Raw genomic sequence first — 14,473 nt, 5'->3', positions numbered from 1 at the left:
ATATGGACTTGATCTTTTACCAAGTGAGACAGTATAACCCCCTACCTTATCAAAACACAACTGTTTGGCTCAAACGCATTAAGAAGGAAAGAATTTCCACAAATTAACTTTTAACAAGGCACACCTGTTAATTGAAAAGCATTCCAGGTGACTACCTCATGAAGCTGGTTGAGAGAATGCCAAATGTGCAAAGTTGTCATCAAGGCAAAGGGTGGCTATTTGAAGAGTCTCAAATATATAATATATTTTTTTATTTGTTTAACACTTTTTTGGTTACTACATGATTCCATATGTGTTAAATCATAGTTTTGATGTCTTCACTATTATTCTACAATGTAGAAAATAGTAAAAATTAAGAACAACCCTTGAATGAGTAGGTGTTCAAAACCTTTTGGCCGGTAGTGTACATAAATTAATCAAATTAATTAAAGTTGGAATAAATTGGATAATACTTAAACTGAACAAAAACAAACGCAACAACTTCAAAGATTTTAAGTTATAGTTCATATAAGGAAATCACTCAATTGAAATAAGTAAATTAGACCCTAATCTATGAATTTCAGATGCCCCTGCCAGTCATGTGAAATCCATAGATTGTAAGGCATATACCCACGCACTTTGCAGCCAAGCCGTACCCCAGGTGAGCTAGGCCCAGCTAATCAGAATTTCTTTCTCACAAAAGGGCTTGATTAGACAGAAAAGTGACCTTTTATTGTCCCCAGCACAAAGTGTATTTGTGTAATGATCATGCAGTTTAATCAGCTGCTTGGTATGCCACACCTGAAAGGTGGATGGATTATCTTGGCAAAGGTGAAATGCTCACTAACAGGGATGTAAACTAATTTTAGCACAACATTTGAGAGAAATCAGCTTTTTGTGCTTATCTGGGATTTGTTTATTTCAGCTCATGGAAAAATAATTGCCAGTGTAGATATATAATAACATACAGATATGTAGAGAAAATGAAGTAGTTTGTGTCAGTATTTTTGTGCTCATTTATTGAATTATATGTGGATTTATTTATTCATTTATTTTCTGTTTATGGCTGGTTTGGTTCTCCATAGCTTTAAAGCATTACCTGCATTTTAGCAAAGATGGAAATGTATCTACAGTAGATGTATTATAATTTTTCTTTACATTAAGTTAAATGTATAGAAATGTATTTTTTTCATTATGGGTTGAAAAAAGGCCATCGGTGGAAATTCTCCCACAATGGATTTCTCTTCTTTTTTTTAATACTTCATTAGCTTACATAAGCAGTATACTGATAATGACGGTACAAAAGAAACAATTATGTTCTACAGTACAGCGCGATAAGAAAATAGGCTTTTCAAGAACTGGAGAGATGTGGCCGAAAAAACTGAAACAACTAACGCCTCATAATTTATTAGCGCATTCACAGTCATATTTCACCTGAGATGTTCGCCTCCTAGAATTTCATCCTCCTATTTCATGACTATGAATATATTTTAAGTTCGGAGCAAAAGTTTCTGGCACTGTTTTGGTTGGATAGATGTAGTATTGTTTTGTATTCACCTCGTGTAGAAAGTAGCCTTCAGAATACTTCTGTGCTGTATTTACAGAGTTCTTAGCACCTCTGAGAATTCAGTAGACGTTGTAAGGAATTTTGGCTGGTGGTGTCAGTATTCCACCATACAGTCCACAGCCAGATTTGAAGAAGAGCAGTGAACTTTGATCAGGTCTGATGATGAAGGCCATTTGACAGTCAAAAAGTCAATGTCTGTTCAAAGGATTTACAAAACTACCTATTTCAAAGACTTGCGCTCTGAGATAGTTGTGTTTTTTTAGGGGGACCACATAACTTTGAGGCAAGAAAGAGAAATATGATTTTTCTCTCCCAAAAAAGAAATACAGAATAAACAAAGGGAAGAAAGGAGAATGCGATGTGAATAATTAATGACCAAGAATAGTTATTCGACCACAGCGCATCACAACATCTAACCATCCTATACAGCAGGGTTTACCAAACTCGATCCAGGACGGAGTTTAGGAAACCCTGCTCTACAGCGGTGGTCGGCAACAGCCGGGCCAAAACCGGCCCCAAAATAGTCCCACGAATAAAAAAAGACACATACAGTATTTGATCGTGTCTCAATATAATCAAGTTATGAAATTACTGTTCTTTTCAAATATAACCTCTTTTTGGGCTTAGTTGTGGGCAATTTGCAGTGTACAAATTATTATAATTGGCCCCCCGACCATCCATTCCGACAAAAATCGGCCCGCGGCTGAATCTAGTTGCCTACCCCTGCTCTACAGCCTCTTTGGTACGTCTACCCCATCCTTCACTCCTCATGTCCTCAGTCTGACATGAACCAGCTGTTGTTCTCTCTCTTTCTCCCTCCGTCCCCTCCTGTCCTGTGGCTCCAGAGTACCATCAGACTGGAGGGAGGAGAGTAGGAGAGTAAGCATAACGAGAGGCTGGCATGCTGTTAATGAGAGCTCAGAAAACAGGCGAGCGTGTAACGTCGCTGATGTGGGGTGACCCCTCGTCAATATGCTCCAATCTAACTATGCAGAGCACCTCTCCACTCTCAAACTCCCACTCATAGACACACAAGTGTACTCATGTCTATCATGCTACTTGGAGATACATGAGGAGAAACATAGTTCTACAAATTGCTAGCTCTCTCTTGATTTCACACCTGAGAAGAATAAAAAACTAAGACAGCTCCCTAATTGTGTGTTTTATGTTTCTAATGAACTGGAGGGTTTGAGAGTGAATAAAATGAGTTGATGCAAAGCAATGTCAACCTTGCCACAAGCCCTGTGCTCAAAATAACTGAATATCCTGTTCCAGACATTGTAGTCTTCCTGGTATGGTTCTACCCGTACGCTGTACATTTTGATAAGACAGAAAATTATAAATAGGTCTTTATGTTTTTGATGTGCATATGTAATCAGATGAAAGTTATCTAGAAAAACATTTAGAAAATCTAATTCTAATGATTTGATGATTGACAGTCACTGTAGTGGATCATGTGACCAGTCCTGAGTCCAAATTGGCCTAGGTCAGTGAGACAGTCACTTCCACAGTGTTTACAACCTTAACGACCAGTAACCTACATAATTGTGGACAGGCTCTATAATATGCCACTGATCACCACAAGCTTCAGTGCCTACGAGCTTAGACAACATTACCACATGGGCAGTCAACTGTGGTCTGGTGAAATTCACGCATCATGACCAATGATCTATATAGTAGTCATGACCCATGGATAACAGTTTTAAGTTTTGCCTATGTCAGGATCTGGCCATTTGTGATGAGCCTACGAGCTACAGTTTCCCAGAGCCTTCGTTAGTAACGTGGCTCTTGAAACCCTTGCACATCTACAAGTGATCCAGACCACTCATAGAGCAGCCAAAGTGCACCTTAAGGCTTACTTTATGCCTTACCTCACAATATATAATTCTAAAACAATTTATACGAGTTTTGTGTAAATACGCATGATCATACAATGATAAATGTTTAATTTGGGGAATGTACTGTATAGGATCTAATATTACAAAGTGTAAATAGTGTAGTGTCAGTTGGTGTATATAAATATGCATATTCTCAACAACCTGAGCCTATTGCAGACTCTCAATGATGGGTACGAAATACAGGGTCCCATGAGGAGATACTCAGACTCCTTGACCTTATGTCTCCCTCAATCAACCGACCAACCCGCTGCAACTTTGCACAAAAGCCTTGTGCTTTCACACGGTCAGGAGTTTTCTCCAGGTCCTTGGGATGGACACATTTTCAGAATTAAATCAAATCAAATGTATTTACATAGACCTTCTTACATCAGCTGATATCTCAAAGTGCTGTACAGAAACCCAGCCTAAAACCCCAAACAGCAAGCAATGCAGCTGTAGAAGCACGGTGGCTAGGAAAAACTCCCTAGAAAGGCCAAGACCTAGGAAGAAACCTAGAGAGGAACCAGGCTATGAGGGGTGGCCAGTCCTCTTCTGGCTGTGCCGGGTGGAGATTATAACAGCACCTGGCCAAGATGTTCAAATGTTCATAAATGACCAGCATGGTCAAATAATAATAATCATAGTAGTTGTCGAGGGTGCAACAAGTCAGAAACTCAAGAGTATGTGTCAGTTGGCTTTTTCATAGCCGATCTTTGAGAGTATCTCTACCGCTCCTGCTGTCTCTAGAGAGTTGAAAACAGCAGGTCTGGGACAGGTAGCACGTCCGGTGAACAGGTCAGGGTTCAATAGCCGCAGGCAGAACAGTTGAAACTGGAGCAGCAGCACAGCCAGGTGGACTGGGGACAGCAAGCAAAAAAGAAAGACAAAATGAGTGCAGTAGAGGGTTAGTTACTGTATATATTTGTAATTTGTAGGCTAAAAGGAAACTATCTGAGACATATTTATTTTATTATGAAGATTATTTGGCAGGGCAATGCACAACAAAAACATAGGCTAAGTCTCAGAGCACACCAGATTTAGCTAATAGCTCATTTCCATCTGTAGTCCCTAAAACATCTAGACATAGGTGAACATCTAGACGTGGAAACATTATACACAAAACAGAAATACATCATACAGTTTAACAAACAGAGATCAGGACATAACACAGTCAAAACATTGTGGTGCAGTTAAAGAACTGTGGAGGAAAGAAGACAACTGGGGTCAAATCTTGATTTCAATCAACATTATCCTCTTACATCTAGACGTTCCGCTAGCGGAACACCTGCTCCAATATCCAATGATAGGCGTGGCGCGAATTACAAATTCCTCAAAAATACAAAAACTTCAATTTTTCAAACATATGACTATTTTACAGCATTTTAAAGACAAGACTCTCCTTTATCTAACCACACTGTCCGATTTCAAAAAGGCTTTACAGCGAAAGTAAAACATTAGATTATGTCAGCAGAGTACCGAGCCAGAAATAATCAGACACCCATTTTTCAAGCTAGCATATAATGTCACAAAAAACAAAACCACAGCTAAATGCAGCACTAACCTTTGATCTTCATCAGATGACAACCCTAGGACATTATGTTATACAATACATGCATGTTTTGTTCAATTAAGTTCATATTTATATCAAAAACCAGCTTTTTACATTAGCATGTGACGTTCAGAACTAGCATTCCCACCGAACACTTCCGGTGAATTTACTAAATTACTCACGATAAACGTTCACAAAAAACATAAATTATTTTAAGAATTATAGATACAGAACTCCTTTGTGCAATCGAGGTGTCCGATTTTAAAATAGCTTTTCGGTGAAAGCACATTTTGCAATATTCTGAGTACATAGCCCGGCATCACAGGGCTAGCTATTTAGACACCCAGCAAGTTTAGCCTTCACCAAACTCCGATTTACTATTAGAAAAGTTTGATTACCTTTGGTGTTCTTCGTCAGAATGCACTCCCAGGACTGCTACTTCAATAACAAATGTTGGTTTGGTTCAAAATAATATAATTGTTATATCCAAATAGCGGCGTTTTGTTCGTGTGTTCAAGACACTATCCAAGGGTGACGAAAGGTCACGCGCACGATGCATTTCGTGACAAAAAAAATCTAAATATTCCATTACCGTACTTCGAAGCATGTCAACCGCTGTTTAAAATCAATTTTTATGCCATTTTTCTCGTAAAAAAGCGATAATATCCCGACCGGGAGTGGTGGTTTTCGTTCAAAGATAAAACATGGAGTCAACTCGTGCACGAGCCTGAGTCTCACAGTACTGTGACCAGCCACTATCCAAACGCGCTAATGTTTTTCAGCCAGAGCCTGCAAAGCCACGATTCAGCTTTTTGCCGCCTTCTGAGAGCCCATGGGAGCCGTAGGAAGTGTCACGTAACAGCAGAAATCCCCTGTATTGGATAGAGATAATCATGAAGGCCAAGAAATTGTCAGACAGGGAACTTCCTGCATGGAATCTTCTCAGGTTTTGGCCTGCCAAATGAGTTCTGTTATACTCACAGACACCATTCAAACAGTTTTAGAAACTTTGGAGTGTTTTCTATCGAAAACGAATAATTATATGCATATTCTAGTTTCTGGGCAGGAGTAATAATCAGATTAAATCGGGTACGTTTTTTATCCTGCCGTGAAAATACTGCCCCCTAGCCATAACAGGTTATATGACAAAAATGGTTAGTTTGTAGATTGAGTTATTTATTTTCATTCATAAACTACTCTGCAAAATGTAAAGTCCTAGCCTACATTTCACATACAATGTGGGCTATTAGTCGTGTTTGCTTTTGACACAAGCAGCATCAATTTAAGTACTGTGATGAGTTTTGTGGGTACTATGGTATTGCATGTTGAGCTGTAGTCAATGAATAGCATTCTCACATAGGTGTTCCTTTTGTCCAGGTGGGAAAGGGCAGTGTGGAGTGTGATTGCATCATCTGTGGATCTTTTGGGGCGGTATGCGAATTGTAGTGGGTCTAGGGTTTCCGGCATGATGGTGTTGAGTGCTAAGGGGCGGTAATCATTTAGGCAGGTTACCTTTGCTTTCTTGGGCACAGGGACTATGGTGGTCAGTTTGAAACATGTCGGTATTACAGACTCGGTCAGGGAGAGGATGAAAATGCCAGTGAAGACACTTGTCAGTTGGTCTGCACATGCTTTGAGTACACATCCAGGTAATCCGTCTGGCCCTGCGGCTTTGTGAATGTTGACCTGTATAAAAGTCTTGCTCACATTGGCTACGGAGAGCTGGTGTTCTCATGCATGCAGTGTTGCTTGCCTTGAATCGAGCATAAAAGGCATTTAGCTCGTCTGGTAGGCTCGCGTCACTGGGCAGCTCGTGGCTGAGTTTCCCTTTGTAGTCCGTAATAGTTTGCAAGCCTTGCCACATCCGACAAACGTCAGAGCCAGTGTAGTAGGATTCAATCTTAGTCCTGTATTGATGCTTTGCCTCTTTGATGGTTCGTCTCGGGGCAGAGCAGGATTTCTTATAAGCGTCCGGATTAGTGTCCCACTCCTTGAAAGCGGCAGCGCTAGCCTTTAGCTCAGTGCGGATGTTGCCTGTAATCCGTGGCTTCTGGTTGGGATATGTACGTACGGTAACTGTGGGGACGACGTCATCGATGCACTTATTGATGAAGCCGGTGACTGAGGTTGTATACTCCTCAAAGCTGACGGATGGGGCTGGAGAAATGATACCACTCTTAAATGTATCGACAGAGCTATGAATGCAAGGAATGACCATCCATGATATTAAAATTATGGTTTAAATCATGCTTTGAGGCTATATAGTGTTTGTCTACATTTGTTTTGTTGACAAACGGAATAAAACAAGCTTATATTTTGGATTCTGTTATGACAGTTTAACTAAGATCATGGTGCATTTATAAGTTATGTTCTTCTAGAATCAATGGATAAATATCATTAATTTATATGTTAAAAAAAATTATGTAGTTACTGATGATTGCCCCTTTAAGTTACATCGCAACTGGGAAAGTAGACCCTGATTCGTCGGTCTCTCCTGGACTGTGTAACCTTCAGTGTTCTCCAGACAGTCCCGGGGAAAAGTGCCTGTCACTTCAAAAACAAAATTGGCAAATGAGGTAGACTAGGCTATGGTTTACAATGTGTATTTATCCAATTATGTAGGCTACTATACCGTTGCAGGGTCACATTGGAGGGAACATTTTTGCCTACGCTTACAAGTGAATACCGAACAACTTAAAACTGACTTTCCTCTGCATCTCTGTGCTGCTATTTCACTGACAACCAGCAGCTGTTTTCTAGAATTACACACTTTCCGAATTTCCAACGATTTTGCTCCAGCACCTTTTTTTTTAACTTTAGATTATTAAGAAAGTATTTAACACTTATTTTTCTTAAAACTGCATTGTTGGTTAAGGGCATACACTTGTTATATTCGGCGCATGTGACAAAATAACATTTGATCTGTGACACAGATGGGAGCTAGATATTAGATCTAGGCCTACATGATCAAAGTTGTCAGATAAATTACTTCCGAACAATTTCACATGTTATGGTATTTTTGCTGTACTGTGGGGGAAATGTTTATTAGAAATATAGACTGCTTTGACAATAGCCTTAAGCTACAAATTAAAAGGCCTACGGTAGCCTATAGTATGGCCATTAAGGACGGGGTTTATGCAATATTCCAGGGTGTCCATCTCTATAGCCCACAAGTAGCTGTAGGCCTAATTCCGTCCATATACCTATTGACACTGTGCATCTGTCACGCTGGACTCAAAGGCTTCTTATGCTCACTCACGCAAAGTTTGAGGTAGGCCTAATTGGAAGATCATCCCAATTAGCAGGGTTAGAGAGCTTTGTCTGGAAGGCTGCTCTCACAGGTAGTGGTGGCATTCTGAGATTCGAGGTGAAGATCCGTGTCTGGGCGTTGGAGAGGCAGCCTGTTCGTAGGTCGACATCCTCAACAGCAGGCAATGCAGAGGCTGGAGGGACACTGAAAAATCATGTATAAAAGTCAACAGGATGACATAGCCTAAATAACTCACGCCGTATTAGTAGGTAGGTTAAAAAATGACCATGTCTCAAGAGCAGAGTTGGAGAGCTTTGTATCCTGTTGCCTCCTGACTGGCCTTGGAGCAGTGGTCATGTTTTTCTTCCCTGGAGTTGCGCACTTCTGTTTCGAAACGCCACCTTTTAATGCAGGTAACCAGCCAATGTAGAAACGCCAGGTTGCCTCTCATCCATAACTCTCAGCACATGGGTCTTTTATCAACGCAGTCCAGGATCCTGAAGCTGTCAGAAAACAAGTAAAACAGGCTCAGTGCCAATTAGAGGCCAGTGCCTGAGATGATAAACAAATATCTTATAAGCAAGCCTATAGTGTACACGTTTTGGTCAGGCAACGCCTCCACATATAAACATTATACAGTAAATGTAATCATGAGCAGACATATAGAGATCAGCTTTAATATTGCAGATAGATGGGTATCCTAATAAAATACCAAAAAGATTGTGGCTTCCATCAATGTAATTGTCTGCATCATTTCCAATCCCCAATATATATTTTTGGGGTAAATATATATATTTTCCTTTATTGTTTCCTATACTCCCTACCCTAATTGGAGTAAACAAATGGACAACAACACTTAGGCTTCTACTTCCAGTTAATACATACTATATACATTTTACGGACACAGTATATTTTACAATAGTTATCTTTGTTTGTTTTTAGTCTCATCCTTCAGCTACCCTTAACCCTCCCATCGATCTCTGAAGACCATCCAGTAACGATTTCTATTTGCCATATTTTTAACTGTGCGGTTTCACAAAAGTTCTGAAGATAAAGATATATAGGATAGAGCTTGGTATAGACCCAAATATATGAGCTGAGGCAGTTCCCGATTTAACAAGGGATTAATGTTTATCAGTGGGGAAGCCCAAGAAGACGCATCAAACCATATTGCGCTACCCTGTCTATAGATTACGGGATGATAAAGCATTGGATCCATGAATTTGTTTCAATGCAATTTTGTTTAAGTATAGGCCTATAGCAATTTGCAACAAAAATACATGTCCAAAAGTATGTGGACACATGCTCGTCGAACATCTCATTCCAAAATCATGGGCATTAATATGGAGTTGGTCTCCCCTTTGCTGCTATAACAGCCTCCACTCTTCCGGGAAGGCTTTCCAATAGATCGGCGTTTCTTAAAGTATGGGTAGGTGGGTCGCGACGTAAATGTATAATTATTTCATTAATTACTGGAATTGATTTGGCCAAGTGCAACTGACTCTCGGTTCAGTGTGCTCTCTGCTTATCAGCGGTCCCTGCTCAGTTTGGCAGCTGCGCGAGAGATAGAGGGAGATGCCTGTGTGCTTCGCGGTTTACCAGATCTTTTTTTCTGCAGTTTTCTTGACGATCACACCCACATGCTGCAGCGCTGTCGCTCAAGCCACTGACTTGTTATTCCCACTCACCATCATGAAATTGACTCATGCTAGCCACTAGTTCTGACTGAGTTCAATCGTCATGAAACGCAAATACAGTGATGACTTTTTGTCTCTTTCATACAAACTTTGAGAAATAACGAGGACCGCCCACAATGTGTTTTGCGTGGGGAAGTGCTTAGTAATGAGACTCTCAAAACAAATGTAATAAAAAAAAATTATAAAACAAATTTTATAAAACGACACGTCCTGATCAAACATCCAGGCACAACATGACGGTAAACCCAGGGAGTTCTTTCAGAACAGGGCAGAATGCTTCATGAAACAGTGCTTCGAAAGTGGAAAAGTAAGTCAACTAGCAAGGCATTGTTGTCATTTTATAACAGGTGATGATAAGCAGAAATAAGGGAGTACTATCTCAAAGTAGTAGATGTGAGTTTCTCTTTCAAACAATCCCCTGGCCTTGTAACGTTAAACAGCTAATAGCTAACGTCAGGCAAAGCAAGCTAACTAGCTACTGATAATCCAACCCTGAGAAAAAATGTTTTACCTTCATTTAACTAGGCAAGTCAGTTAACCTCTATGGGCTAGGTGGGACGCTAGCGTGCCACCCGTGGTGCACTCCATCAACAGCAGGTGCATTTCAAGAGCGGCAAATTTGAATCCAAATAAATGTCAAAATTCAAATTTTTCAAAAATACAACTATTTTACACCATTTGAAAGATAAACATCTCCTTAATCTAACCACGTTTTACGATTTCAAAAAGGTTTTACGGCGAAAGCATAAATTTAGAGTATGTTAGGACAGTACATTTACAAGAGTTGTGTGTAATGTTTTGTCAAGTCAAAGACAGGGTCACCAAAACCATAAAACCAGCTAAAATGATGCACTAACCTTTTACAATCTCCATCAGATGACACTCCTAGGACATTATGTTAGACAATGCATGCATTTTTAGTTCTATCAAGTTCATATTTATATCCAAAAACAACGTTTTACTATGGCATTGATGTTGAGGAAATCGTTTCCCTCCAATAACCGGCAGTCAAGTCAGCGTCACAAATTAAATAATTAAAATTAGAAAACATTGGTAAAATATTATATTGTCATTTAAAGAATTATAGATTTACATCTCTTGAACGCAATCAACTTGCCAGATTTAAAAATAACCTTACTGGGAAATCACACTTTGCAATAATCTGAGCACTGCGCCCAGAAAAATACGCGTTGCGATACAGACTAGACGTCATGTTGGGGAGATCTAAAATCGAAAATACTATGTAAATAATCCATTACCTTTGATTCTCTTCATCAGATGTCACTTCCAGGTATCACAGGTCCATAACGAATGTAGTTTTGTTCAAAAAAGCTCATCATTTATGTCCAAAAATCTCCGTCTTGTTAGCACATGATCTAAGCCAGCCGGACTTCTCGTCATGAACGAGGGGAAAAAATATATTTCCGTTCGTTCAAACATGTCAAACGTTGTATAGCATAAATCATTAGGGCCTTTTTTAACCAGAACATGAATAATATTCAAGGTGGACGAATGCATACTCTTTTATAACGTATTGGAACGAGGGTACCCAACATGAACTCGCGCGCCAGGTGTCTAATGGGACATCATCGTTCCATGGCTCTTGTTCGGTCAGATCTCCCTCCAGAAGACTCAAAACACTTCGTAAAGGCTGGTGACATCTAGTGGAAGCAATAGGAAGTGCCAAAATATTCCTCAGCCCCTGTGTTTTTCAATGGGATAGGTTTAAAGTCAATACAACACATCAGGTATCCACTTCCTGTCAGAAAATGTCTCAGGGTTTTGCCTGCCAAATGAGTTCTGTTATACTCACAGACACCATTCAAACAGTTTTAGAAACTTTAGAGTGTTTTCTATCCATATATAATAAGTATATGCATATTCTAGTTACTGGGTAGGATTAGTAACCAGATTAAATCGGGTACATTTTTTTTATCCAGACGTGCAAATGCTGCCCCCTAGCCCTAACAGGTTAAGAACAAATTCTTATTTACAATGACACTGGGTTAACTGCCTTGTTCAGGGGCAGGAGGTCAAATCTTTACCTTGACAGCTCAGGGATTTGATCTAGAAACCTTTCGGTTACTGGCCCAAGACTCTAACCACTAGGCAACCTGCCACCACATTACAGATGAAGATGAAAAATGATCATGCCTGCTGTACATTTTATTGTTGAAATCAAGTCTAGGTTGGAACTATTGCTGTTACAAGTAATCATTTTTATTCTGAACTGGAATAAACTGATTGAAGCAAGATGCTTTTTGAGACAAACACTCACACAGTTCTGGGTTGCTCATCTGCAGCATGAAGCAGTCTCCTGACTGACTGAGAAAGCAGGAGATGTTCTGAGCCAGTTTGGCACCACATTCCTATGCAAGTCAGGGTTCTCAAGTACAGAAATAGTGTCAATGCTGAGCATGACCTCAGTGTTGCACTGTTAAACTGAGCCCAGAATAGACATGCTTGTTGAAAACTTCAACCATCCACACACCTCTCATTTGGACTGTGTGTATGTGATCAATCAGTTTATTCCAGTATAGATTAAAATATGTATTTTAAGAGCAACAGTTCCAACCTAGACTTTCTATCAACTATAATTTATACAGTGAGATGTAGAGTAGGCCAGAATATTTATCTGTACTGTTACTTAGGGTTGCACGATCAAACAGCCTGTGTGTTTGTGTGTTCTGTAATACATCTGTGTGATGTGATCAATCTGTTTATTCCAGTTCAGAATGACATTATTTATTGCATTTTAACAGCAACAGTTCCAGCCTAGACAGGTATGTAAGATTGTTTTTAATGGAGAAAAATAAACATGAAAAGATATGGATATTTCATTATTTGTTTTTGTCTATTGCATTTGTTTTAGGCATAAGGGCAATGTGGATTACCACAGAAAACACTGCTACTCCTACTGCTCTCTCCTCGTCTGACCATGTGTTCTCGCACACCCCGAGAGCATCTGGTCAGCGGGGTGGTGGCACTGGAATCCTCATCTCTCCCAAGTGGACATTCTCTCTTTCTCCCCTGACCCATCTGTCTATCTCCTCCTTTGAATTCCATGCTGTCACAATCACTAGCCCGTTCAAGCTTAACATCCTTACCATTTATCGCCCTCCAGGTTCCCTTGGAGAGTTCATCAATGAGCTTGACGCCTTGATAAGTTCCTTCCCTGAGGATGGCTCACCCCTCACAGTTCTGGGTGACTTTAATAGGCAAAGATGTGAAGTTGAGTCCACAATTCAGAATTCCACATCCTGTTACGATCGGTCTCGGGGTTTTGACTGCCATATGAGTTCTGTTATACTCACAGACACCATTCAAACAGTTTTAGAAACTTTAGGGTGTTTTCTATCCACAAGTATTAATTATATGCATATCCTAGCTTCTGAGTTTGAGTAGGAGGCCGTTTAAAATGGGCACTAATTTTTTTCAAAAATCCTAGGGGAACGCCAAGAGGTTAAATCGGGTATGTTTTTTATCTGGCCGTGAAAATACTGCCCCCTAGCCCAGACAGGTTAATACATTTTTTAATAAGGCTATAACATAACATTTGGAAAAAGTCAAGGGGTCTGAAGACTTTCCTAAAGCACTCTAAATTTAACAAAAGACAATAATTAGTTCATTCACCAAAAAAAAAAAATATGTTGAAATCGCACTGTGGATTAATTACACTTCAGAATTGAATTGGGGGCATACTTTATGCATTGTACAGCCTTGCCTATGGATCTGGGTACCTTAAATGTTCACAACTGTCGCGTTTACACAAATTTTAGCGTTGTAGCTTTTATTGCAGGACTTTAACTGTGGGGAATAACCATTTTTTTTTCAGCCTATTGTGCATGTTGGACATTCATATTGAAATGTACAGCTTTACCTATGGATCTTGGGTCTATGAAATGGGGTATCAGCTGACTCAGTGACACCCACTGAACAGAACTGTGAAATGTTTACACAAATATTAAGGTTGTATCTCTTACTGCAGGACATTGACACCACTGTGAAATGAACCACATTAGCTCACCAGTCAATAGGCCGAACAGTGAGGTGATATCCCACTGTCAAAGTCCTGCAATATGAGCTACAACGCTAATATTTGTGTACACTTCACAATTGTGTTCTGTGGGTGTCACTGAATAGGCTGATACCTATGGATCTTGGGTCCTTGAAATGGGGTATCAGCCGATTCAGTAACATTCTGCCTTAGATGTTGTGCAAAAGGCTCTTGCGACAAAATGAATAACATCCCCGAAAAATAGGTAATGGACTTGAGTGTATGCCATCAATAGAAACCATAGCAACAGGGTTAGCATATGTGACTCACCACCTGGATTCTGTCTTATGTAGCAACATTTGAATTTCTGTTTTTTACCTTGGATAAAAGTTGAGAGTAAGAGCTACAAAATGGTATATCAAACACAGCATTTGAGGAAAGTAATTCTGCGTTGATAAACTCACTTTTGAGAAAAGTCCTTCAATGTTTTGGTACTACCATTGGAGAGCCCTTTTTTGTCTACAACCATTCAGCATTGTTCACACCCTCTTAAGCCT

Source organism: Salmo salar, chromosome 13, assembly GCF_965601325.2.
Source record: "Salmo salar chromosome 13, fSalSal1, whole genome shotgun sequence".
Lineage (NCBI taxonomy): Eukaryota > Metazoa > Chordata > Actinopteri > Salmoniformes > Salmonidae > Salmo > Salmo salar.
The sequence above is the reverse complement of the archived record's forward strand: the minus strand, read 5'-3'. Positions refer to the sequence as shown.